Source organism: Perognathus longimembris, chromosome 12 (assembly GCF_023159225.1).
Source record: "Perognathus longimembris pacificus isolate PPM17 chromosome 12, ASM2315922v1, whole genome shotgun sequence".
In the NCBI taxonomy this organism is placed as follows: Eukaryota; Metazoa; Chordata; class Mammalia; order Rodentia; family Heteromyidae; genus Perognathus; species Perognathus longimembris.
In genome coordinates this window covers 10,131,113-10,158,903 of record NC_063172.1, presented here as the reverse complement: position 1 = coordinate 10,158,903, position 27,791 = coordinate 10,131,113, and the positions used below count along the sequence as shown (strand labels likewise).

The following is a 27,791-nucleotide window of genomic DNA, read 5'->3' as shown; positions in this document are numbered from 1 at the left end:
TTCTTAGCTCTGAGAATCCCATCAGGAAACATCGGCTTCCTGCTTCTATGTCCCCCGACCCCCCTTAGACTCTTCCACATGGGTTTATTCCTTCCTGAAATTCTATTAAGACAGCCAGTGTGCGTCCTCTTCCTTAACAAGCCCTCATCAGCACCCCGGCTGCACGCCTGTAGTTCCTGCCCTCCCTTCCTTTGTTCATTTGAGCTCTGAGCCACATCTCAACTCAGTACTTGGAGACCCAGGGTGCTGTCACCTATGTGTATCTCCCCCCCCCCCCCCCCGCCCCATCTCCTAGGGCCCTTTGCCAGGAAGTCTGCTTTCCCATCTGCAGCCCATCCTGCTCTAGGGGCTGCCCTGTTTCCACAGCCAGCTGTGCACAGAGGTGAGGCTGTGGGTTTTCCACCATGATCAACTAGCTGTCCCGGGTATGCCGGGCTCCTGCATCTGCAGGAGTGTGTGGCCATGTCAGATGGAAAGAATCTTGTGAGAATAGATCCGGGCAGTGCTGACAGGGGAAGTGAAGCCGCGCTGGGGAGAACACTGTGGGCTGGGTGCCTCTTGGGGGGTTTCCTCCACACAGAGGGCCCCCCAGCAGGCTGACAGACAGCTTCCTGTGACCCGGCAATTCACCCCCCCATTCACACGGCGGCTTACTTTCTGCTACTCAGAGCACAAAGCATTTGCCCCGGGGAACAAAACCAACTCTCCTTTCTTGTTCGGTCTCTTTCTTTACTCCATTTGGATACCACCAGTAACAGAAATTTATTTCTGACAGTGCTGGAGGCTACACGTCCAAGAGCAGCGGTACAGGGTACAGGTAGTTGTAAATGTTGTGTAAAAGCTCAGTTTGTGATTCACACCCAGCTGTTTTTTTTCCCAGTTCCTCCTATAGCAAAAGGAGCCAGAGAACACTCCGGGAGTATATTTTATTCATGAATGCTTCACTTGGTCACGGCCCATCACCTCTGGTTAAGAGTATAACACAGGGGCTGGGGATATGGCCTAGTGGCTAGAGTGCTTGCCTCGTATACATGAGGCCCTGGGTTCGATTCCCCAGCACCACATATACAGAAAAATGGCCAGAAGTGGTGCTGTGGCTCAAGTGGCAGAGTGCTAGCCTTGAGCAAAGGAGAAGCCAGGGACAGTGCTCAGGCCCTGAGTCCAAGCCCCAGGACTGGCCAAAAAAAAAAAAAAAAAAAAAAAAAAAAAAAAATTAAAAAAAAAAGAGTATAACACAGAATATTCAGATAATTCAGACTATAGCATCCCCACTCCCCATCTAAACGCCTGTATTGAATTCACTTTTCAGGCATAAAGCCAGTTTGAAAATACAAAGATTTGATAATTATCCTTTACACATTTAATTGGGAACTCCACTACATTTGTATTGTTTTAACATTTTGGGAGGGGTGGGGGCACACACAGGTTCTTTTCCTGGGGCTTGAACTCAGGGCCTGCTATCAGCCCCTCAGCTTTTTTTGGTCCAGGCTGATGTTCTACCATTTGATCTGCGGCTCCCCTTCTAGCTTTTGAGTGGTTGATTGGAAATGAGCATCTCATGGACTTTCCTGTGTAAGCTTGGCTTTGAATCACCCTCATCAGATCTCAGCCTCCTGAGTGGCTAGGATTACAGGCGTGACCTAATGATGCTTGGCTTCTGTCTAGCTCTTGATCTTTCTCAGTTTTGCTTTAACTTTTAAAGATCTATGGTTGGAGGTTGCAAATAAAGCCAGGTGGGGTTTCCGACAATTCAAACCCTTTGGTCTTTTCCAAATAGCCGCCCTTAGAAATCGCATCAGATGGATACGTTAGAAGCCTGACTGCTCCTTGTTGTACTTTCACCTATTGGTGCCTGCAGCTCTATCCTTGTTAAACCCTCAGGAAGTTGCTCCGTGTTCAGGTGTATACAGAGTTCTTCTGCCTCTGCCTGGATCCACTATACCTGAGCAGGTCCTGACTGTTCTGTCTGGCTATCGTGTTCATGTGCTAAGCCTTCTGGCAGGCTGTGATGTGTGGGAAGGACCTGGGTATTCTCCTCCACTGTTAGGTGGGGTGGAGATGGTAGATTAGACAAACTTTGGCAAAGGAAGGCTTGGTGGGCCCCGTCTGTGTTTCGAGTGTGTGCGGCCTCTGGACTCTGCAGTCCTTCTAGGAGTCTGTGGACAATTGGTGTTCATTCTACGATGAGGATACCATGGAGCCTCAAAGATAGCCATGAGACATGTCCTCCTCAGCGCGCCAGATCAGAACGCCCGTGGGACTTTCTTCCCACTCCATCCCATGACTAAGCTGGCGACTGCCGGGCTTCGGTACTGTCAAGTTTCTAGTTTCCTCTTTGTAGGTATCTTGTTGGGGGGTACTTTAGAAGTACATAAATATCTTCCTTGTCATTATACTTTCCCTGAACTAATTTTAATACCCATCGAGAATTTGTGTCCCACACAGTTATTGCGCAGGTGTTTGCCAAAACAGTGAGTTTCTTTTTCCATCATGACTTCCACGTTTATGAGTTTGAGTTCTACTGTAAAGGATACGTTTTCTTTTCCATTAAAAAATTATTTACTGGGGGGCATGAGGGACAAGGTAACAAACAGTACAAGAAATGTATCCAATGCCTAACGTATGAAACTGTAACCTCTCTGTACATCAGTTTGATAATAAAAATTTGAAAAAAAATTATTTACTTAGCTCTGGACTCATGGGTTCTTATTACGGGCCATAATTCATGAAGTTTTCTGGCATTTGGCTGTTAGGATGCCCTTCACATTGTGGTTTATGTCCTGGATTTTGACATTGCCACATGCTCTGAGCTTTGTCTTTGTGGCCCATTTTCATTTTGTAGGCCTGGTGTCAACAGGCTTCTGTGATAGTCTTGCTAGAAATTAATTATCTGAACGGAGGGGTCAAATTAGTGAGTGATTAGTCAGGAGACGATGAATGCCAGAGGAGTGATGATGTCACATTAAAAGGGACTACAGCACACGGCAGCTAAATATATATATATAGCATGTTCCATTTGCTTGGATGTTACTGGTAAAATTCGAATGAGGTTTCTTGATTCGCAGTAGTATTTTACTGACGTTCTTTTCCCAACTCAATTTGATAACTGCTATGATAACATAAGATATCAGTGTTTGAGAAATCAGAAGGCTATATAGGAATTCTCTTGTATTTCATAAATGCGAGATTTCAAAATGAAAATTGAAAATCAATATACAATATAACAAGAGCCTCATAGGGCCTACTATGAGCTGGCAACCATCAGAAATACACTGTACTGAGAAAGACAAACTATTGTAGCTCAGGCAGAACAGACCCATATTATTTTAATGTTTTAGACAAGATAGAACAATAGATAGTCCTTAAACGTATTTCTCTACACTTAGGCGAAGTTCTGAAAAGGGAATGTTTGTCCTGTGAACAGCTATTTCTAGGAAATGTGAGTGGAAGTTGTGAGACACGGTGGGGGGGGGGCTTTTACTCTCTGATATTTTGTCAAACAAAGGGCAGGCGTTAGAATGGGACGGAAAAATGCTCACCTTGTGGGCTGAGGGTGCGAGCGGGCTTCCACACCGGGATGATGTGTGCAGAGGCCTCTATGCTCAGCCCCTTTTCTGCTGTCTTCCATGCACAGGGTTTTGCTCAGGGGACTCTTACTTCTGGTTACCCCGTTAGCCATTTTTCCACATCTGAGCAATCTTTTCATGGATTAGAAGTAGACACAAAGAAAGTTGTTGCCTTCGTTCAAAGCCAGCGCCTCTTTATCTACACAATTGGCCAATTGTTCACCTTTGAAAACTGTAAGGAGAATTTCATTTCTAATCTTGTATCGATTCAGTCCCCCTGGAAGAGTTTAAGTGAGACATTTGCAAGTTACAGTCGTCACCTTTGCTCCATTAAAAAGCAATGGTTCAGGGGCTGAGAATATGGCCTAGTGGTAAAGTGCTCGTCTCATATACATGAAGCCCTGGGTTCGATTCCTCAGCACCACATATAGAGAAAAAGCCAGAAGTGGCGGTGTGGCTCAAGTGGCTGAGTGCTAGCCTTGAGCAAAAAGAAGCCAGGGACAGTGCTCAGGCCCTGAGTTCAAGCTCCAGGACTGGCAACAAAAACAAAAAACAAAAAAACAAAACAAAAGCAATGGCTTAGTAGTGTTTATGATCTCAATCTAATTAATAAGAGAACTAGTGTAGTTCCTACCAAGAAATTTGTGCGTGTGTGCGTGCGTACTAGTCATGGGGCGTAATAAACTCAGGGCCTAAGGTCTATCCCTGATCTTTTTTGCTCAAGGTTAGTGCTCTACCACTTGAGCCACAGCTCTACTTTCTGACTTGTTGGTGGTTAATTGGAGATAAGAGTCATACAGACTTTCCTGCCAGGGCTGGATTCAAGCCACAATCCTCAGATGCTAGCCTCTTGAGTAGCCTCTTGAGTAGATTATAGGAATGAATCACCAGTGCCTAGCCTTCCCAAGAAATTTTGATGGTCAAGAGACCTGTGTAGTTATTGTAAAATGTCTTTTAGATGGATTTGTTTTGTGGACAAGTTTGGTGTTTAAAGCAGACACTACACTGAGAAGAGGGGAATGAGGACAGAAGTAAATAATGCAAGCCTGCTGTGTGCCTTTAGCCATTGCACATGTTAACCAATGTTAGCCTTCTGCTGCTAGGTGAATTTATTCCAGTTTATCATTGAATTAGACATATTAAGAAAAGGTATACCCCACAGGTTCTGGGTGTTCTTTGAGTTAGCTGCCACTTTCTCTTGCCCGTTCCTTACTCCTTTGAAGGTTTATTCTCTAGACTTCTTTTCACCACTTTCTTCATAACTATGTTCTTGTAGCTCCTAAGTGTTCGTTTTGTTTGTGCCTTCTGATTTGCTCAGTCTTGCTTGCTGTCTCCACCAATGGATCTCTTAGCCGTGGCTACAGTGGTAGTGATAAGCAAATAGAGAATCTGCGCATGTCTTCATCAAGCCCGCGTTTGGCGGGCACGAGCTTGCGCGTTGTGACATTGCTCCTCTCATTCACTCTCTGCAGTTGTAGGACTCACTGTGCCCAGGGTCTAAAGTCTGCAGCCAGTCCTAGCTGGGAACTCGAAGCTAAGGCCATACCTCACGTGAACTTTGCACTTCAGGTTCACTTAGATGTTTAAGCTCTTCAGTGAGTTTTCACAAAGAAGAGAACACGAGCAAAGTATTTCTCCCACAAAAGTGTGACCATATGTTTCCAGACGTTATAAGCATATCACTGAGTCAGCATTAATGCTCATTACCATTTTATGTAATAAGCAAACTATGAAGTGTACAAATATTAAGTTTTACAGCTCGAAGGCATATGAAGTATTAGATACCTGCCTAATTCATTAGTAGAAACACGTTTGAAGGGAGGAAAATCTATCTTTCATCAAATATAATAAGTTTCCCATAAGTATGGCTAAAGAAATGCCAAGATAAATTAAGAAATGTTTTGGTTATAAATTTTTATTTTTACACTTTTTTTTTTTTGACCAGTCCTGGGGCTTGGACTCAGGGCCTGAGCACTGTCCCTGGCTTATTCTTGCTCAAGGCTAGCACTCTGCCACTTGAGCCACAGCGCCACTTCTGGCCATTTTCTGCATATGTGGTGCTGGGGAATTGAACCCAGGGCCTCATGTATGCAAGGCAAGCACTCTTGCCACTAGGCCATATCCCCAACCCCGGTTATGAATTGTTTTAACAATAAAAAAGTACATCATCACAAAGTATGTCTATCTTTTAAAACATTTACAGCATAAATGCCTTATTCTATTTGTCTGGCATAACACACAGGTTTGATCATAGAAGAAATTATTTGCCAGTCTTATTTTAGGTCCTCCCAATTCAGTTGTACCCAAAGGGGAAACATTAATTGAACTGCAAGCCATTTTTGTCTGAAGACATTGAAGACATACTGATGTCATTAAATGGACCTTTCACCAGAACGCTGTTCTTTCTCAAAATTGATTTTTCAAAAATAACAGCACTACATGAGACTTTTGACAGTTTGAAGAATCTCCTAACATTTAGTAGATCCATTAAAAAGCAGGTTGTGTCAATCCTTATAAATCTGTATGTGAATATGAGCGATGCAAACATAAAGATAAGTGGACAAAATAATTATGTTGTATAATCCCCATCTTCAGTGCTGGAGATAACGAAAGGGATTAGCCATACGGTGCCTAAGAGGGAATGCTAGCTCCCTCCCACTAGATTCCCCCATTCAAGCTTGTTTATCTTGTTAAACTTGTCGGAACATTCATTGTACATACGTGATAAACGAAGTGGGAAATGTGAAATTGTTCTGGGGGAGAGGGGCCGATGGGGTGAGGGAGAATGATGGAAGATGAGATGCCGGTCAAGAAGCACTGGACACATACGTGGACATACTAAGTTGTAACCCCCTTTGTGCAGCCATCTGAAGCGTAGGGGGAAAAAAGTAAATCTCTGTAAATTACAGAAAATCAGACAAAAGTTCTGTATATGTATATATATTTATATTACATCTTCAATTTCTTTTTAATTATATTTAAATAGTTGTACAAAAGTTTCACATCAACATGTCATTTCATGAGTACAATGCATATTTTCAGATTTTAATTTGATAGATGGATAGATGGATAGATAGATAGACAGATAGATAGATAGATAGATAGATAGATAGATAGTGCTGGTTCTAGGCTTGGACTTAGTACCTGGGTGCTGTCCCTGAGCTTTCTTTACTCAGGGCTGGACTACCCCTTGAGCCACACCTCCACTTCCACCTTTTTTGGTGGTTAATTGGAGATAAGAGTTTCATGGATTTAATGGATTTAACTGCCCAGGTGGGCTTCAAACAATGATTCTCTTATCACCCTCATGAGTAGCTGGAATCACAGGTATGAGCCACTGGTGCTAGCTAATTATATTTTTATTACCTTTAAGTTGTTGTACAAAGAGATTCAACAAGACTGTTCATGAATACAGTACATCTGGATTGATATCTTCCCCAGGCCTCCCAGCCCTGTTCTTCCTCTCATTTTTCTTAATTTTGTAAGATATGTCTTGAATTTTATAGCTGCGTTCTCCCCTTGAATACATAAGATTTAAAAAACAAGAACAAACCTGATGAAAATCACACGTGTAGGACCCGACAATAAAATTATTTTCCAGGGGGGAAAAATGCATGCTTCCTGCTGGGTATTTTGGTACCTGATCTTTCTAACATCGTCATCGATGAGATTCTGACCTAGGAAATGGATTACAATATGAAGCATAGTACAATAGGGCGTGATTTTTGGAAAGCCGATAGATAAAAATTGTATTCTAAGCTGGAGCAGCAGGAATCTTTCTGCTAAGTGTTGAGTACAGTGACAGGAACACAAAAGGAGAACTTGTCCTTCTGCTGAGCTAGACTAGCAACTACAGCCCTTTGCAACTGCTTTTCAGCATTCCATTTTAGAGGCTTTCTTGGACTGGCTTAGCATAGCTCTGTGTGACTGGCATTTACCTCGAACTATAGCCTCCCTCTCATATTCCCACTTTCATGGCTGGAGCTTAGAGAAGCCTCTTTTTTTTGTATATGCCAGTACTGGGGCTTGCATTCAGGGCCTGGGTACTACACTTGTACTTTTTGTTGTTGTTGTTGTTTTTTTAACCAAGGCTGACGCTCTACCATTTGAATGACACTGTACTTATTGCTTTTTGGTGGTGAATTGGAAATAAGTGAACATCTCACAGACTTTACCACCCAGGCTGGCTTTGAACCACAATCCTCAGATGTCAACTTTTTGAGTAGCTAGTATTACCAGCGTGAGCCATTTGCACCTGGCTTTAAGGAAGCCTACTTTTACTGAATATGACAGTTGTCTCCTGGCCATTGGAGAACCATTTTAGAAAGATACTTCTCCAATTTATTTCTGCCTGTCAAAGCTCCAGGACTCTTTTATCTGCAAATGGTGGCCACATTTGATCCCACTTTTCAGTTCATGCTAAGACTACACACACTAGACGTCTCCCAAGACTTGCAGCCCACTGATTAGCATTGTGGCAGACAGCTGCTTCGTTGCCAAATTAAAATTTTACAGACTTAATCTGTCATTAAGACCTGGGACTTCGATGGTGAACCTTCATCCAAAGGTCAATCTGGTTCCTGTTCACCTTTTATTTCTACACAGGAGCCAAGCTCTGAGCGGCTTTGATGGCTCTCAACTTCAGGACCAAAGATGGCTGTCCTTGCTCATCAGCCAGTGGGGTGGGGGTGGGCATCTCTGACCGTTAGAAAGACACATGACTACTTCTCCGCAAGCCCTGTGAGTGGAAGGACTTGGCTTACACCTGTGGATTTATGAGGTACCATTATCGATATCTGCTCTGGACTGAGAGGAGTCTTGTGTGGCTCCTCCACCCTGCACCCCACTGACTTGCTCTCACTTCTGAGGCAGAAAACAAGCTCTAGTTTCCCAGAGGCCTGGTTCGTTGGCCTGCTATGTATGCTCACTGGTCCAGGGACCCAGTCCACCTTCATTTTCTTTGTCTGTTTCAGCCTTCTCTTTTGGGAAGTGGAGGTGATCATAGTAGTTTCCTTATAAGGATGATGTGAGTACTAACTCGGGATTGTATTTGGCGGGTGGATAGTTAGACTCCATACCTAGTTACAGGTGCACATGGAGCTGGGGTCCTTTCCTTGGGGTAGGAAACCAGTTTCTTCATTTCTGTGTAAGGAGTCTGGTTCATTCATTCATTTAGTCCAGAGCAGTGTAAATAACTCTTAGTATCAAGTGTTAGTCATACAAATGAATACCCCTTAATAGAAATCTTCCCAATTTTTTTTTTTTTTGCCAGTCCCGGGGCTTGAACTCAGGGCCTGAACACTGTCCTTGACTTCCTTTTGCTCAAGGCTAGCACTCTACCACTTGAGCCACAGCATCACTTCTGGTCTTTTCTGTTTACGTGGTGCTGAGGAATCGAACCCAGGGCTTCAAGCATGCAAGGCAAACACTCTACTGCTCAATCGTATTCCCAGCCCCAGTCTTCCCAATCTTTTCGGGAATGGGGAGGTAAGTGAAGATAGGTTCAGGACCTCCAGTTGCTATTATGGCTTCTCTAATGACGAATGGAGACGCAGGGGCTTGTGGCCCCTGTCTTTTTGGAAACCCTAGTTTTCCTTTTTTTCTTTTAGTTTGTGCCAGTACTGAGGCCCTGAACTCAGGACTTTGCACTCTTGATCAGCCTTTTGCTCTACCGCTTGAGTGGCTAGTGCTCTACCACTTGAATCACATCTCTGCTTATGCTTTCTTACTGCTTTATTGATTTGCCTGCCCAGGCTGGCTTCTAACTGATCCTCAGGTTTCAGCCTCCTGAGTAGCTAGGATGACAGGTGCGAACCACCAGACAGCAAGCTCGGTGTCTCAAAGTGAGATACTGATTTTTTGCATGTAATTCCCCACCCCCAAAGATTCAGTCAGCACCTGACCCAACAGGTGCACAGTAAGGCACAATGTAGCATAGCTTTTTTTTTTGGGGGGGGAGCTTATCCCCTTCTCTAAATAGGAGATTAGCTAATATTATGATGCTCTCAACCAATACTGACTTCTAGAATCCTCTAAGGAGTGCAGAAACAATCTTTCCTTCATTGGAGTTTGCCTGGGAAGGTTCTTTGTTCTGTGACTTTCTCAGACTCTCATCATTCTAGTAGTTGACTAATTTGGAGGAGGGAAGTTAGGGTTTTGAAATGCCCCTCTTTGTACATCTGGCCTCACTGTCAAATTGTGAGTTATTTCAGGTAAGTTCTCTGGCTTGTGTGAATCAGCTTGGCCATGTCTGGTCATTAGGTAGTGGTGATAATGAATTGAACAGAGAACACAGACTGGGCAGGGCACGTGTGTGGCTCTTGAACCCAGTGGGTAGAGAAGATGGCCATTTCAGCCCATTTCACAGTAATGAGCAGAGAGCTTTGAGGATGGTCAGTGATATCCATGACCTTATTTACCCCTGTTTCTTTTGAAAATGAAATGATTGTAGGTGGATTGAACCAACCAAGAAATGGGAACTTGGACAGCACAGCTACTGACAAATACAACTCAGCTGTTTCTAGAGTGCTGTGTTCTTTCAGAGTCATTTTGCCCTGGACTCTTCTCTTGGACTCTGTGTGTATTTAAGCTCTTGGCATGTCAGCATCTGGTTATTTGGGAGAGATCACAGATGGTACAAACTTTCCAAGAAATGAATAGAAACCAACACATTTCCAGCAGTGTGTCCTTAACTTCCTATTTGGAGCTTCTGTTTCCCTATGCAACAATAAAAAAAAAAAAAGTGAACGCTAATGAGAGCATCCTACATGACAGCTCAACTTGGTTTTAAGATTGGATTTCTTTTTCTGTTGAGTCTTTGCAATGGACTGGCTTCTTATAGAAGGGCCAGGGTATGGCTGTTCCAGGTTCTGCCCATCACTCTAGCTAGACACATAACAAATATGCACGGCTCTGCACCATCAGCACTATGAATTGCACGGTGGAATTTGAATTTCACATGATCTGTATGTGTCAAAGAATCCTGTTCCATTCATCTTTAGACAGTTTCCCCCAACTATTTTAAAATGCAAAAATCCATTCTGGGGTGGGAAAGTAGGAGAAAAACAAAGAAGTGGGTAACAATGTTCCACAAGAAATGTACTCACTACCTTATCCATGTAACCAAAATGCCCTCTGTACATCACCTTGACAATAAAAATTAAATAAAATAAATCCATCCTTAGCTCACAGGCCAAACAGAAAAAGATTTACCCCGAAGGCCATAGTTTCCCCAACTGTGGCCATAAACACTATTAGGAAGAGTTAAATCATTGGGAAAAAGATAAATTTAAGAAATCCCAGGACCTAGCACTGTTAAAAACATCATAGAAATACCCCCCCTCCCCAATAGGTACTCATGGCTGTGTGGGGCTGTTCCTGCAGTCCTGTAATTAATTTATCCCCTAGAGAATGTGCTGTGGACATCTCCCTGTACCGCCGAAGGTAGATTTGCACCCCACGTTTAACAGGCCGCCATGCAGCTGGGTTGTGATTTACCTGTCCCTTGCTGTCCTCTTGTAGATCGTGTTGGGCTTTGTTCTGGAAGAAGGAATACTGCTTGAATTCCCCATACCACCACTGCGGGATTCTGCTGGGGAAGAAAGAAACAGTCATGCGAAGCCTTCCCTTCCATGCGCTTACAGTTGAATAAGCTGCACAAGCCACAGGCACAATGGAGCTGTCCCGGCTGGAAACCCCATGGCTTTCCTCATCAGCACTCCAGGGATTTGAAGTACAGAGAAGTTGCTGTATAGGTCCGTGTGTGGACCAGCAGACCAGCGCCTTGCTTTCCTGAGTCAGCAGCTTCCTGGACCATGGAGAACGTCGGAGAAGGGCCTTCTGAGAGCAGCTGGTCATCGTCACCCCACCTGCTTATGGATGCAGGAGCACAGACTCAGGGTGGAGCATGAATGGAGGATTGGTGAAACGCCACCAGACTTCACATCCGGGTGTCTTTATCAGAAGTTGTTTGGTTTTTGAATCAAGATCCCAGGGTACTATGTTGCTCTATTTCCACACATTCTGTCTAGATGTCTCTAGGACCTTCCTGAAGAGTGTTGGAGAATGGATGAGCAGTAACCATGGCGAAACAGACAGGTAGGTCCATGACACACTAAGAAGCAAGCTTCTTAGTTCTGGTTCATGAGATGATCAGATTTGTGTTGTCTGTACAACTAACACAGTCAGCTGCATCTTCCTCAATTTTTTTTTTTAACATGAATTCATAGCACCTGGCTGCCAACTGCCTCATTGTATATTGGCAGCCACCCCAGCCTGTCACCTGTCAGAGAAGAGCCTTGTCTCAGGGAGGGGGCGCTCACTTCCCCAAATCAGAAGCAGCTCTGTATGTGATTGAGGTACAGGTCACACTCTGCTCCTGTGTGTGCCAGGAGTGCGTGGAATACCAGATCTGCTCACCCTCCTGTGCCCTGGAGGTCAGTTAATGACGTATCACTAGGTAGATCTGCCTCAGATACCTTTCCTGTGAATCTATTAAAGTACTGGCTACACTGGTCCTTTGACCATGAAAAATCAGAAGTAGGCCAAGCATATGGTAGTACAGACCTATAGACCCCATTACTCTGGAGGTTGGGAAGGGGAGATCGTGAATTCAAGGTTAGCTTCAGTGACACTGCAAGGCTCTGTCTCAACAAAACAGGTAGTTGTGTAAAGAATTCCTTCTGCTTATATGTGAAAATGATGGTTAAAACTGACCATATTACAGGACAAAGTTACAGGATGCAAAATGTTCAAATGGCAGACAAAGTGGAAAGAAAAAACTGCTGTAAAAGGTCAGATAAAACCACACACACATACACACATGTCAGCAGGATGTTATAATTAGCTTCCTGGGCCGGGCTAGATTGACCAGAGCCTGGTACAAGGTTTACCACCTCTCCATTACATGTGTGAGCATCTTCATCACTACACGTGATACCATTTTACGACATCGTTGCCTCCTACAGTGACCTTGTGTGTGCTCACTATGCTGAGCCACCACACAGGAAGGGAGTCCTGGGGAAATGCCAGCTGGTGGGCACCTGACTTACAGATGGACCAATCATGTCTACAGGTGGCAACAGCAATGGAAGTTGGAGGACAACAGGCGTGTCTTCCTAGGGGACTGACCGAGTTTACAGCCAGCCTCCTAAGGGAGAACCCGAGTATTGCCAGTGCCCCAGGATCTACCATGAGAGCTGCTTTCTGGAGCCTGCGGGCTTCCTCTGGATCTGACACAGGGAGGAAGGGCTGGCCCTAGAGAAGCCAGTGCTCCCTGCACTCCTTGAGCATGATTCAAGATGATTGCGGCAGATGGGCCCTGAGGTCCAAGGCTCCGTCTGCCGCCGGGAAAGCCCTCCCCTGAGGAGGCGTGGCTGGCCTGGGCCTGCGGTTCCCAGCAGGGCGGTCACGTCAGAACCCCTGCGTCTGTGCTAGCTGGAGGCAGCCAGCGGGCTCTAGCCAACTCCCAGAAGAGCCTGGGAAATGTGGGAGTCAGCAGGGAGGGGCTTGTTTTACATGCATTATTTTTTAATATGGTGTGAGAGATAACAGAAAATGTTAAATAGTCCTGTAATCACACCAAGTTATGCAACGAATGGCAAAAACCAGAGAGAGCAGCCGATGCCAATTTGAAGCACATCATCTTGCCCCTTCTTGAAATAACTGGATTATCATCTGACAATGTATATAAACCCAAGCACGTGCATATAGTTAAGTTTACTTGGAGGGGAGAAGAGCTTTGAACTGAAAGTTCTTCTGTGTTTGCAGTGAAATCCCACACTTGCTGATTTGAGACGATAAAAGGTTTGAAACCCTTGAAAATTTAACCATTGGTTTTGGAAAAGCTCTTATAGGCTCACAAATGTTAGTATCTTCTCTTTCCCTTTCTTCTTCATCTTCTCCCTTTTCTCCCACCTTCCTTCTGTAATTGGAGACCCATGTACCACGATTAATCACTCGGTCAGGATATCTTGCAGACCTGCACATAGAGGCCCACTTGGCTCCACTACTTGTGTGGTAGAATTTCCATGACGGTGTACGTCTTGTTTCTGGAACCTTCTTAGAAAGGAAGATCTATCTGCTTGCTAGGAGAGGAGCAAGTGACCATAGTGCTTCGCAGAGACGGGGCTGACTCCTGTAGTTCTGTCCACCTCTGGCTTTCCCTTGGTCTTTCCTTAGCTTCTAGTCAAGTTCAGACCCTTTTCTTCATTCCTCACCATCTCCAGGTTCTGAGAGAGAATCTTACTTTTTCTTGTGGCTAAACCTTTTCTGATACTCTCCCATTCCCTAAGCCCTCTCTAAGTGCCTTTCTCCATAATTCCTTAGAATCCAACATCCTGCTACTGTACTGTCCGTCAGTTGACCTTCTTAGTTATTGAACGATGTGTACTTGTTTCTTGTTGAGAACCCCTAATCCCTAAGTGTCATGCTTACATAGGTAACTGTATTGCTTTGTACGGCGAAAGTGGCTGCACATGTCATTAAGGTTACTAACCAGCTGGTTCTTGGGAAAGTATCTTAAATTAATCGATTGAGTCCATAATCCCATACACCCTCACAAACAGAGCTCTGATGGGATCAGGAGATGCCAGGAAGTGAGTCAGAAGGGATCCTAGGGGCGAGGAGGTTTAGACACGCAATGGTCAGTTCAATGTAGGGACCCGCATGTATGGACTGCAAAGAGGGTGGCCAGCAGTCAGCAGCCAACCAAGAAACAGGCACAACCATCCTGTAGCCTCAGGCAACTGAATTCACCAACACAAAAAGCCCGGAGAACCCTTCCCAATGCCTTCCTATAGGAGTCCAGACAGCCCACACCTGACATTGAGCTTTGCCATCTGAGCAGATTCTTCAGCCAGGCCAACCTACGTCCTGACCCACAGAACTCTGAGGTAATTACATATGTGTTGTTTTAAACGTCTTAGTCTGTGGAGATGTGTAAGGATGACTGTAGAAAGTCCATGTAGGATTCTAACAGCTGGGAACATAGGCTCTGGGTCTAAGGTCCTCTTCTAACTTCCGGTGTTGCTCTCTTTGCTCCTTCCCGGGAGGCCCTCTCATCCCTCAGCTCCCTTTTACACATCCAGCCTTGCTTCCTCTGGGTCTCACTCAGAGTGAGCAGATTCTGCCATCTTTCAGACTCTTTATCTCTCTACCCACCAACAGTGACCACTTGGCGAAGTTTACCACCATGTTACGTGTTGATCTCCTGGCTCTAGGGTATACTTGCATGCCTATCAAGGGGAATCTTGAGTGAAGGAGCAAGGCATCTGTGTAGTGAAGTCCCTTTCACCATATTAGGCATAGGGCCTACAACCACACATCAAAATAGCTCTTCACTGAACATGTAATGGCTTCCTCTTGCCCTGCTTGAACAAGGATTCCTCTCAGGACTTTGAAGAGTCCAAGTATTTTTAGCAGATTCCTCTTATAACAGCATTTCTCTGTGTAAGGGCTGCTTACCCTTCAAAGATGGCTGGCGGACACGTTGTCAAATATTTGACAAGACATACAGGTGCACTGTTCTATTGTGTCATCAAAGCTAGCGTGCCGAACCCCTGGAATTGAGGTGGAGTTACCTGCGGTGTTCTTACAGGGGTGCCCTGAGGTTGGACTCTTGAGCATCTGCATTTTATGGCGAGGGCATTGGGGCACAGAGTGATTGTCATGGGTTGGATCTGAAATGTTCCCCTGAAGGTTAGTGGTTGGGGGCTTGGTTCCTGGGGCAGCAGGGCTCAGAGTGGGGAGAGGTGACGGGGTCCCGAGAGCTCTGCCTCCATCAGAGCGCTACACCATTGGTGCATGTATGACTTAGTGGGTGTTGGGATGCGATAAGACCTGTAGGAGCTTCCTTGGAAATTAAGTCGTAGCCGGGTGGCTTTGGATTGTCTGTTAGTCTGTCTCAGTCTCTGTCTCTCTTTTTTCTCTCCCCTCTCCCTTCTTGCTTCTGGGTTGCCTGAGACAAGCAGCTTCTTTTGCCTTCCGTTTCATTTCCACCGTGACGGTCTGCCTCCCCAGACCACTCCATCATGGACAGAATCCTTTGAAACCACGTGCCGCAAACACCGTTTCTCCTCCTGGACGTTCATTCCTGCAAATATTTCATCACAGTGTGGGTAGCAGACGAACAGTAGTGAGTGACCAAAGGTCGCACAGCTGGTTAGTAGCAGAGTCCAGATGAAAAGCCCAGGCAGTTTGGCTGTGGAGTCTGCCACCGTGGGAATAACACTGAGAGTTTTCCTTCTCCTTTCTTCCCATTTCGGTAACAGTAGGGAGGAGAGGATGATAGGTGAGGAGCAAGGATGATTCCATCCAAAGATGCCGCCCAGGTGCGGTGGCGACGGTTCCAGCGGCCTTATCCCTTCAAATCCTCACAGTCACGAGGACTGCCCACCCAGCACTCACCTCCCACGCCACTCTTAGAGCTCCGGTCCTTGCACCAGGAAGACAACGGCAGTTGATCACCTGACCTTAAGAGCCTCACACAGGCCTGAGTTGGCAGCCCTGCTGTTTTCTTTGTAATGTTAGTCTTCGGTTGTTACTTTGTTTTCTTGTTGGTCATGGAGGCTTGAACTCAGGGTCTGGGCACTGTCCCTGAGCTGTCTTTTTTTTGCTCCAGGCTAGTGGGCTACCGCGTTGAGCCACAGATCCACTTGCGGTTTTTGGGTGGTTAGCTGTGAGATCGGAGTCTTGCGGGGGACTTTTCTGACCGCACTGGTTTCGAACTGCAATCCTCAGATCTCAGCCTCCTGAGTAGCTAGGATTACAGGTGTGAGTCACCAGCACCCAGCGCCAAGTTTGATTTTTGATCCCTGAGTTGTTTTTTTTTTTACCCCCCTGCTGCAATACTGAGGCCTCCTTTCTTCCTTCTGATTTCCTACGAGGGAAAATGTCTTTCCGTCTTCCATTCTAGGGAAGCCTGCCAAATCGGCTTCTGGCCAGAGGCTCGTCTCTGTCCTCGGAAGCCACGTAAGCATCACCGAGCAAGAGCCAGTGCATGGCCCCGGGGGCCTCCCCAGCAGTCCTGGGCAAGGAGGGCCCAGAACTGCGCTTTCCTTGATCCGAACTGTGCTTAGAAAGCACACCATGTCCTTGGCCCCAGTACCCCCTATGCTGGGAAGCGACATGTTTCCCATTCCCAACCCTCCCCGCCTCCCGCCCCGGCATTACTTCTAATAATTGCACAGGAAGTTCCTCTCCCTCAAGTATGGATGGTCAACACAGTTTCCAGCCAGACTTTGACGTCCCCAGAGCTTTGACAAAGGCCGTGAATCACAGCTTAGAGGAGGCCGAGTCCAGGCTCTGTGTTAGACAATGCCAAGGTGCAAACACAGGGCCGGACCCGAGGCCCGCTGGATCCTAAGCAAGTTCTTCAGCCTCCTCTGTCGGGAGGGGAGGAAGCGGACCCAGCGAGACCTCTGGGGACGACGGGAAGGCACCTTTCTCCCCTGAGTGCACACGGGGGCCTGGAGGAGTGCCATGTTTTATTTACCCACCGCCGCTTGGTGGGTTGGCAGGAAGGAATGAAGCAGCCAGCTAGAAAAGGTGAACAAGCTGGCAGTCACTGCCTTGGCCAGAGAGGATATTGGACCTGTTCACTTGTTGAAGGACTTGGCTGTCTTATTTTGTGATGGTAGTGGTGGGATTTGAACTTGAGGCCAGGCACTTGGTAAGGGAGGTGATCTTCCAGTTGAACCAGACCCCCGACTCTTGTTTTTCAGGTAGGGTTGTGCCCTTGTGCTAGATCCAGTGTCAGATTACAATCCTGGTACCTCTGCTTCCCATGTAGGTGGGATTACAGGCCAGTACACCAACTCTCACCTTTTTGTGGTTGGTGGTGGTCATGGGGCTTGAACTCAGGGCCTGGGCGCTGTCCCTGAGCTTTTTTGCTCAAGGCTAGCACCCTATCTTGAGCCACAGAGCCACTTCCAGTTTCTGGGTGCTTAATTGGAGGTAAGAACCTCACAGACTTTACTGCCTGGCTTTGAACCGCAATCCTTAGATCTCAGCTTCCTGAGTAGCTAGGATTACAGGCACGAAACACCAGTGCCGGGCTACACAATCTTTTCTTAAGTGACACTACAGGACAGGCTCCAGTTTCCCATAGCTGGCAGTGCCCCATCTCTTCCAAGCAAGTCTCTTCTGGACTCTGGAGTCTAAAGTCTGCAGATGCCTCCAGGCAGCCTGAGAGCTTTGCATACCTTGACTTCTCTGGGCTTCACTTTTCTCACTTGAAAAGTGGCCATAAACTTCTCCTCCACTTCCCCGAGTTACTGTAAAGGTCAGCTGAGGTCGTGTGTGCACACACCGCTTGTGTGTCAGGTGCTCAGGGGTTGGTAATGACCGCGTTCTTTCTTCCTGTGGATGTGTATGCATGTGCATGCACTGCCACTTATATGTCTCTTCCCCAGTGGAAACATGAATACTCCATCCCTTCGGCATGCTTCACTTGTGTGGTTTGATAGCGGAAAGCTTCCAAATGTGACCTGGGAAAGAGCTGTGTTGGACTCACCTGGAGAGTGTATTGACAATGTCAGTGCAGAGGCTCCATCCAGCCTGGAGCCCCTGAGCCAGATGCTGGCGGTTGGCTGTGGTCCCTGCGGGGGCCCTTTCTTTGCTGTCTCAGCCCGGCATGTGCTGCAGACCGTGCGAGGTGTTTACTACGTGCTGTGCTATCCTTATCCCCAGGAAAACAGGGACATTTGGGGGCGGGAAGTGGGTGGAAATGGATCAATTAACTTCGAGTCTTTGCTTGACCTTTACCCTGGGTTTATGGAGCTTGGAAGTACAGCAAGGTTGCATTCCTTTCTCTAGAGCTGTTTAATTCATACCCACTTTCCCAAATTGGGCTTCTGGCTGATTTCAGCTATTTAGCTGGGTGCCGTTTGCTTCCCTTCTGTATTGGCAAAGAGAGGCACGAGCTCTTGATGACCCAACACTCATGCTGTCCATACCTAGACTGCACCAAAGAGTTCCATAGCAGAGCCCAGGTTTGGTACCAAGTCCACAGCGTTGGAGTCCTGGGTATCACCACTACCCAAATAAGAGTTTGGGCAACTGTGACATAATGGCAGTCACTCAAGGTTGATTTTTTTTTTTAATTTTTACTTATTTATTTGCTTTTGCCAGTCCTGGGGCTTGAACTCAGGCCTGAGCACTGTCCCTGGCTTCTTTCTGCTCAAGGCTAGCACTCTACCACTTGAGCCACAGCGCCACTTCTGGCTTTTCTATATATGTGTTGCGGTGGAATCGAACCCAGGGTTTCGTGCATACGAGGCGAGCACTTGACCACTAGGCCACCTTCCCAGCCCTCACTCAAGGTTTAGTACAGAACAAATCACCTGCTTTCAGGCCTGGAGGTGCCACAAAACAACCCGAACAAATCCTGACGCTTCGTTCCCTTCCTTTCTCTCAGTAATACAATCAATCTATGGGTGCTCTCTTTTTGTTCTTTGTGTGTAAAGGGATGTGGTGAGTTGATTGCAGGAATGTCCCCAGTGACTCCTCCATGCCTCAGTCTTCTGCAGCTCTCCATCACGGTGACCAAGAAGCCATGAAGCAGACATGCTGCCAGCTGAGCTTGGGAAAAGCGCTGCTGTGTCTACTGTTGAACTCTTGCCACCATGGCGGAAGATGAATGTCTGGGGTGACTCTTCGGTTCTAAAAGGATGATGTCTAAACCGTCATTGAAACCACCCTAGGCCACGTGACAGCCAACAGGTGTCCAGACTCTGAATGGCGAAAACCGCTCCAAGCTGCCTGCCTGCCTCCTGAGAACGGTGGACACCACCCTAGTGTTTACGCTGCGGAGGTCTCACTGCGGTGTTGGTTTGGTGATCGGTGTGACGGGAGTGTTAGTTAACAACTGTTGTATGGATGACTTGCACTCTGCAAGGGCCAGAGCTGGAGAGGCCCACGTGCATTGCCTGGACCACAAAGTCCTTATGGAATAAATCAATGGATGACCTTGCATGAATGAATTAGCCCTGTGAAGGTCTATGTGGCAGGTTACTCATTCAGTCTGCTGAGATTATTGTGAGCTGGGGTCGGTATTCGCTTTACTTCTCCTCACTCGTCTTAACTACCTTTCATTTCTACAAGGGTAGCGGTGCCATTTGCTGGACAGATGGAGTGAATGAGAGGATGACGAGGGGTGGGGCTGAGCTGTATGTACACAGCTCACGGGGGCGGTGGGTCTCCTTGATCTACTCAGCGCTTTGGACCCCAAATCCCAAGGCAGGCGTGTTAACATTTCTCAAGGCGAACATTCTGATGCAGCTTATCAGTGTTGAGTGCAGTGTGGAGTGAGCTAGAGAAATAGCAGTGCCCTTGTTTGGGGACATTTGCAGTATACTCGGTACTTCCTGTCCTATTTGATTCTGCAGTGGGGAGTGCTCTCATGAGGTATGTGTAGAGGCGGGTGGAGAGAAGTCCTAGGGCTTGAACTCAGCACCCTGGGATCTGTCTCTGAGCTTTTTTTTGTTCAAAGCTAGCACCCTACCCACCTCGAGCCACAGTTTCCTTTCTGGCTTGTGTGTGTGTGTGTGTGTGTGTGTTTAATTGGAGATAAGAGTCTCACCAACTTTCCTGCCCAGGCTGAGGCTGGCTTTGAAAGGGGATCCTCAGAACTCAGCCTCCTGAGTAGTTAGGATGATAGGCGTGAGCCGCTGATTCCCAGCTTCTCCCGAGATTTGAAAAGGAAGAAAGCTCGGAGACATCAAACAAATGTGTAGGGAGCACACAACTAAGAAGGTGACAGCAGAAAGTTGTAGGTCCAGGACTGCCTGAGAGCAAAGCATGCATCATGCGGGTTAAGCCTGGCACTTGTACTCAGGTAGGAATCCTGACTGACGAGGGGCGTGGCCTGCCCCCGGGGCTCCCCCATCCTCAGTGCACCACACTTGTTGCAAGTACTGAGACCTCATGGATCACTGAGCATCTCTGAAATGCCTGGGTAAGTTTCCCAGGCTGGCACGGTCATTTTATGGGGTTCTGTCCACATGAGCACCTTAAAGGAGGCGCTGTGTGCCTTCGTGCCCTGAGCCTCAGTGTGCCCTGGAGAAAACCAGGCAGAATCAGGACAGACAGTGCAGGGTGGGCGGAAGTATGAAGGTGGGTTTGGGGGGATGATGTCCCCAAACTGCCCCTCGAAGGAGCTGAGGAGAGAAGCGCCCACCCCTTGCTCCCCGTCTCCGACCTCTCCTTTGTCCTGCTGCCAGTACAGGATGGGGCAGAGCCGGTGCCAGCGATGTTCTTAGGCTTCCGCAAGAGCTCTACTTGGCTGGCCGCCCTGGGCACTTGCCATCCTCGTGTATTTGCTCAGAGGGTTGGGGTGAGGAAGTAAGATTGTGTCTTTTGGGCCCTGGGTAATCCAGGCCTCAGGGACCAGCTTCTGGGCTGGGCACTTGGAAGATCTGTCCCGCCTCTTCTCTGGGTCTCCCTCTTTGCAATACCCAGTGTGTGGATCGTAATGCCCCCAGTGTAACTTGGGGGAGAAAGCAGCAGGGCCAGTTGATGTGCACAGAGCGGATGCCAGCAAGGTGCCTGCTTGTTCTGTCCTGGGTGGGCAGGGAGAGACTCTTCTTGCCCCATTCCCAGAGGGCCATGTCAGAAGTGTCTGCCGTGGTGCGTGCCTGCAGTCTCAGCACTTGGGAAGCAGTGGCAGAAGGATTGTTTCTTCCTCAGTTACATAGCAAATCCTGTCTCAAGGAGGGGGAAAAAAAACCAAAAAACTATTTGCTGGAACTCTGAGAGCCTCCAGTGTCTACTTTCATTAGATGTCAGGCATGATTTAACTTCATCTCAGCACAACAGCTCCTTTCCTGTGAGAACCAGGCCAAGGGACTGGCGCTAGAGCCCTTGCTTAGCCAGGTGGGTCTCCTTCTTGATAAGACAGTACATGGTAGTAATGAATGTGCAAAGAGCTTTGTGGTTCACAAAGGGGCTTTGCATCCACTCGAACCTGGAAGCCATCGATGCAGAATTCTCAGTAACCTTGTCTTACAGATAGGACAGCCAACATCAGGGAGCTAGAGCCCCCCGCCTAGGGCCTTCCTGACTGGTAGAACAGAAGCCCCAGAGCTGTCTCCGCTCCCAGCATCACCCCTCCTTTTGATTCTCTCAACGAAGTGGGTGTTAGCATAGACCCGGGGTCTTTACCAAGAGGGCCTGTGCTCCAAGAAAGTCCATGACTTTCCACTCTGCTGTACCATGTTCCCCTGGCAAACCTCGCTCTGAGGCCGGAGTTGCTCCTCTCCAGGCTCACAGGGCTGTGTCCGGTTTCACAACCGTCGATGGAGACCTCTTAACCCCCATGTCTCTTCTTCTCTGTGTACTGTTAAATCTCCTTCCGAGGCCAGGTGTAACCAGGAGGTTGGATAAATGGGGGAACTGATCTGGGTTCGTGCCACACTGCAAGTTCTGTTCTGGGGCCCAGAAAGTTCCAACATCAGCCTCCTCTCACCTCCCTCCAGCCAGAACATGGGGTGGCAGTATGGAGAGAAAGGTCTTGCAGGCCTTCTGCTCATTCTTCTCATTTAACAAATCGGATGCTGCCCTGGGGCCATGGCTGGTCGCATCCCACCCCGGGCAGTGGTCTGGGCCTTACTCGCGGTTCTTTCCGTCAGTCTGCTTTCTTTCGTACCTTTTAGCCAGGAGTGACGACTCTTGATCACAAGCTGCGCTGTGGCCCTGCCTGGTCCCACTGATACGGTTCTCATCTCCAGAAGAACTTAAGTGCCAGAGGCAAGGAGCGGGCCGTTTCCATGCATGCAGAGCTGGCATTTGGGGGAGCAGGGCTGGGTTCTTGGGGGTTTTGGATCTAGTTCCAACCCTTCCTGCGTGGATCCTGCAAGCTGCTGTCATCTCTGCCTCTTAGAATCCCAGCTCCGCTTGTCACGGCTGCAGAGACGGCAGCCATGCCCCTTGGGTGGACATTCAGATGGACAGGCCCTGTGCCAAGTGCGTGGCTCTTCCGGATCTCTGCATAGTACAAATCCCCCATGGCACACAGGGGCCATTCCTGTGGGGAGGCTGGCTGGATGTAGTTAGAAGCATCCTCCATTGTGAGTTCACCCTTCTTCCCGCAATGCACCAGTGTCCCTGAGCAGCCAGCTGATCTTTCCCGGACACAGGGTGAGGTCACGTGCACAGGGTCACAGCGGCTGAGGGCATCAGGAGGGGAGCCGAGGCATTTGGAACAACTTCTGTGTTGTGGCACAAGCCTCTGTCCTTCCTTAGGTCATCCTAGAAACACCCTGGGGGTGACGCCAGCAGGTGAGGGAGCAGGGTCCTTAGTACTACCTACCTGCCGAGTGTGCGGCTCATAGCAGGTGTGCAGGCGATGTGGAGAATGGAGAAAGGTGTGAATGAATTTCTGAGACGCATAGACAGCTAGCCAGTCCTTTGGACTTCCGATAGACCCAAGGGTTTGCTTTGTGCGGACTGCCCCCTGCCAGGCCTTCTTGGGTCTCAGTTTCCCCTACACGCTAGGGCCATCGCTGTGGCTTTCTGCTGGGATTCTGCTCCCTCCTGAGTACCCGGGCTGCCCAGTCCTCACGGTGGCTGGTGATTCTCTTCCCCGCCCTCCTCTGCGCCTCCCCTTGCCGCCCTCCGTCCCGCCACCAGCTCCCGCCAACGCAGCCCACAACGGCCTTCTTTTGTTCAAGCATCTCAGCTTTGGGCAGACCTGTCCAGCCTGGTCCCCCAGCCAGCTTCCCTCATCCCTTTGAAGCCTTGACAGGCAGCCAACTGAGCTGGCCGAGCGTGTAAGGCAGGGTGCCGGTGCCAGAGCTGGCAGCCGCTTCCCGCCTTGCCGGCTCCCCGGACCTGGCAGCGTGGAGGCCCATTCACACGGGGACCAAAATGCCCGGATGTTTGCTGTGGCTGGCATGGACTTGCCGTCCAGGGCTGCCAGCCGGGGCTATTCCCACAGCCTGGAGTCTTTTCTCAGCCCTCTGCTTTCTCCCAGACCCCGAAGCCCACGGTCTGTGTCTCCAGAAGGGATCTTGGCGGGATAAATCACCTGGCTGAGCCTCTGGCCACTGATTTGCACCTCCTCTGCTATGGGACCTACCTGCTTCCTGCCTCAGTTTCCTCTTCTGTAAGTTTAGAGAGCAGGGCACATTCATGGGCTTCCACTGAGGGGTAAGGAACTCCTGTGGGCTCAGTACATTGTAAACTTCCACTAATAAAAGCTGCTAGGCCATGCCACTCTAAGGGGCACCATCACCCTGGTGGCTGGGCATGGCCAGGAAGAGCGAGAGGCAGAGCGGGAGCTCAGCTGAGCCCCGTTCCCTGCGTTACCCAGCTGCAGTTACACTCGCCGGAGCCGGAGAGGACTTCGGTGCTTACTGTTGGACTTCGAAAAGCAGTACGCGCTTACTGTATAATTTAGCAAAAGATAAACTAAAATAACACTTATCCTGCTGATACACAGGCCCACACTCAGGTGTACCTACACTAGAACAGCAGTTCACTTCCCGCATACATTTGTCTTCATGCACGTGTTCATTACCATCTGTTAACGTTATAATGGACATATGCAGCATTCTATACTGTATGCCTTACACATGCATTGTTGCATATGTACATGTGATCAAGACAGTTAAACAATGGACTCTCTACAGTGGTTTTTTTTTTTTTTAATTTTTTTTCTTTTTTCCAGTCCTGGGGCTTGAACTCAGGGCCTGGACACTGTCCCTGAGCCTTATTGTGCTACAGGCTAGTGTTATACCACTTGAGCTACAGCACTACTTCCAGCTTTTTCTGAGTAGTTTATTGCAGAAAAACAATCTCATGGACTTCAAACTGAGGTCCTCAGATCTCAGCCTCCTAAGTAGCTAGGATTACAGGCAGGAGCCACCAGTGCCTGGCTCTCTCTGTAGTTTCTAAAGTTTGAGTGACAAACTTTAAAAAGAAAAAAAGAAAAACAAAAAAAGAATGCCTTCTCAAGTTTGTAGTAATCAGCTTTTGTCCTTTAACCTAAGATGAACTATATTCTGTTATAAAAACTTTTCTACAGGGAAATTTATTTTTAAAAAGTTATCTTTCATTGCATAAAGGGATTTCAATTCAACATTTCAGTTTGGGAGTTCAGTGAATCTTTATCAATGTTACCCCTTTCGTCCTTCTCTCTCCCAACCCTACTCATCCCCTCAGCTTTCCTAGTTCCATTTTCACATGTGTACGTTGAGTCTTATGGCTGCATTTGCCCATCTTTCCTCCCCCTCCTCGACACACGTCTTAACTTCCTGGTATTCACTTTGTTAAGACTGTGAGATAGGGCTGGGGATATAGCCTAGTGGCAAGAGTGCCTGCCTCGGATACACGAGGCCCTAGGTTCGATTCCCCAGCACCACATATACAGAAAAAACGGCCAGAAGCGGCGCTGTGGCTCAAGTGGCAGAGTGCTAGCCTTGAGCGGGAAGAAGCCAGGGACAGTGCTCAGGCCCTGAGTCCAAGGCCCAGGACTGGACAAAAAAAAAAAAAAAAAAAGAATATATTAAAAAAAAAAAAAAAGACTGTGAGATGTTCAAAGTTAGTTACACCAGTGGAATAATGTGTTTGTGTCTATACGCATACGACACCCCCCCCCCCAAGGGAAAATTTGAAGGCCACATGTGATTAAAATGGTGTTAGTCCCCATGAGTACAGGACTGCTCGGGGCACGGATGGTCCCCAGGACTTCTCTGTGGACCTGCCATGGTTACTAGAGGCGAGGATCTAAACCAAGAAGATGCTAATGCAGAAGAATCCAAGTCCCAGGAGAGCAGCAACGTGTCTGCCATGTCTCCCTGCACTTGTGCAAGGCGGCTGTCCTAGGAGTGAATGATTGTGGGATGTCCCATCCCTTTCCTTTCTTGTTCAAACCCACTGTGACATCAGCTATGTCATTCCGCCTGGCACCTCACTAGCCGACAAGTCCCCAAGGCTGCACATGATAGATTATCATTGGCTCCCTCAGTCTCAGCCTGCTCTGGAGCAGGTTCTCCGTACATTAACATGGCCTTCAGGGGAAGCCGAGGTCTCCCTCTGGACTCTCCTCACAGGCAGAAGTTAAGTTTCCCCCATCATTGTGTTGTCCGAGACTTGCTGGCCACCCTGGGTCCAGACACAGCTTGGATGTCAGTCTCTGGCTGGCCCACCCGGGACTGGCACACCTGGCCTGTTCCAGCCCAAATCCCATAGCTAAAGGTTAAGTAATCCTGGGAGGTGAGGCTGGGCTCCGCCTCCCTGGGACTCTCCCGGGCTGCCAGGCGGGTGGCTGGTGGCTGCCAGCCGGGCCTTTGATCCGCACACAGGGGCTGGCCGGCCTCACCCCGTGTGTTGTGGAACACAAAGGCTGTGGAAACCAGCATAAGGAGCTTGGAAAGGACCTGGGAGCGTTAGGACAGCTTATCAGCTTGTCTCCTGGCTACAGGTGTGGGGCCGGGAAGGCTCTAGGAGCGTTGCTGGGCCTTGTGGCTGGCACACTGCACGTGCCTACTCACGTTGTAGACAAAACACTAGCCTGGAAGCCAGGCAGAGCCCTTCATCTTTCCGGTCTTCCTCTCCTCATTTGTAAAACCCAATCGAGGAGTCCAAACTCAGGGATTATTGGGAGCATGAGATGAATTGATGAAATTAAAATGTCTGTGTTGCATGTGAATAAGAGTTGTGATAATGAATCATGGTTGCTGGGCATATTTTCTGTGCCAACCCTTCAAATTGTCCTTATTTGTTTATTTTGCAGTGTGAGGCTCAAGCCTCTCTCTCCTCCTTAGCTGACACTATCATTTAAGCCATAGCTCTGGCCCTGCTTTTTGGTGATTATTTTGGAGATGGAATCTTTCTGCCTGAGCTCTTTTCATACCACAGTCCTCCAGATCTCAGCCTCCGAGTAGAAAGGCGATGTAGGCATAAATCACTGGGACGTGGCTTGTGTCAAGCACGTTTAATTTAATTTTCATAACGAAGTCAGTAGTACAGATATCTTCATTTTATGGATGATAAAATGAAACATCAGAGGTCTTAAGAAACTTTCCCTGGGGGCTGGGGATATGGCCTAGTGGCTAGAGTGCTTGCCTCCTATACATGAAGCCCTGGGTTCGATTCCCCAGCACCACATATACAGAAAATGGCCAGAAGTGGCGCTGTGGCTCAAGTGGCAGAGTGCTAGCCTTGAGCAAAAGGAAGCCAGGGACAGTGCTCAGGCCCTGAGTCCAAGGCCCAGGACTGGCCAAAACAAAAACAAAAACTTTCCCTGTATTACACGATTCAGCCAAAGCCAGCCAGAGTCAAACCTCCCAATCTAGTAAAACACAGGCTTGCTACCTGTTTCCCCTCTTCTCTTTTGACTACTCCATTTTCCTATTTGGTCTGACAGTGGGAATAACCAGCAGGACAGTGGTGCTGTTGATGATGATAAAGCCATGGTAGTGGTAATGGTGGGGGGGGGGTGTCGTAGTGATGGTGTTGCTGATGATGGTGGTGGCGGCGATGATAGTCATTTTGTGTAGCAATCTGATTATTGTTGAAGTTTCAAATTCATTTCATAGTTGATCCTCGGAGCAGGCCTGGGGAGGTAAACCATGTGGAAATTTGAGGAGACTGGCCTGTGACATGTGGCCAAGAGAGCTACAGATCCAGGCTGTGGAGTTGAAATCAGTAGCACTTGGTGGATGTGAATCGACATAGCCTATGGTGGAGGCCCAAGTCTGGGCCTGGGGCTGGTAACTGAGTCCTGGTGACATCAGGCTGAGGCTTTAACAGGGAAAGCTCATCCCTCCCCTGCTGTACCAGTCCCTCCAGACAGAAGAAGGAGGCTGTATCTAGACAAGCCTGTGGCCACCATGGACTCTCTCCTGAAGATAAGGACTCAACTACCATTCATTGTCCACAGATGTTGGTGTAACTCGGTCAATCTCCAGTGCCCTTGAGAGGGTGATAGTGTGGTTGCTTCTGTCAACAGAGTTAAGCCTGTCATCATGCCAGTCATTTCGTGCTCCAGGAGTGTCAGGTAGCAACAGAAGTGAGCGGCTCTCAGTAGCAAGTGTCCAGCGTCCACACACCTGGGGTGGCTGGCCAAGCAGCCTGCTGACCCTGGCTGACTTCCTCCAGGACTGGGGTGTGACTCCCGGCTAGCGGATCCAATTTAGCTGAGCGGCTGGTGAATCTAGGTTTCTCTTCATGTGTTTTTCTCCTTCCAGGTCCCACAGATGACCTAGGGAGAATGTCCTTCTCTTG

At 48.1% G+C, this 27,791-nt stretch overlaps 1 long non-coding RNA gene across 3 annotated transcripts in view; it reads left to right on the top strand.

Annotated features, from left to right (window-relative positions):
* Positions 1-27,791, top strand: part of LOC125360447 — a 119,928-nt gene that overhangs the window by 61,203 nt on the left and 30,934 nt on the right. For 2 of the 3 annotated variants that reach the window (XR_007212746.1, XR_007212744.1), the window contains one exon: positions 11,088-11,663. This is a non-coding gene — a long non-coding RNA (uncharacterized LOC125360447). Of the gene's footprint in view, positions 1-28; positions 383-11,087; positions 11,664-27,791 lie in introns of those variants that run through there. The other variant, XR_007212745.1, reaches the window with a different exon arrangement.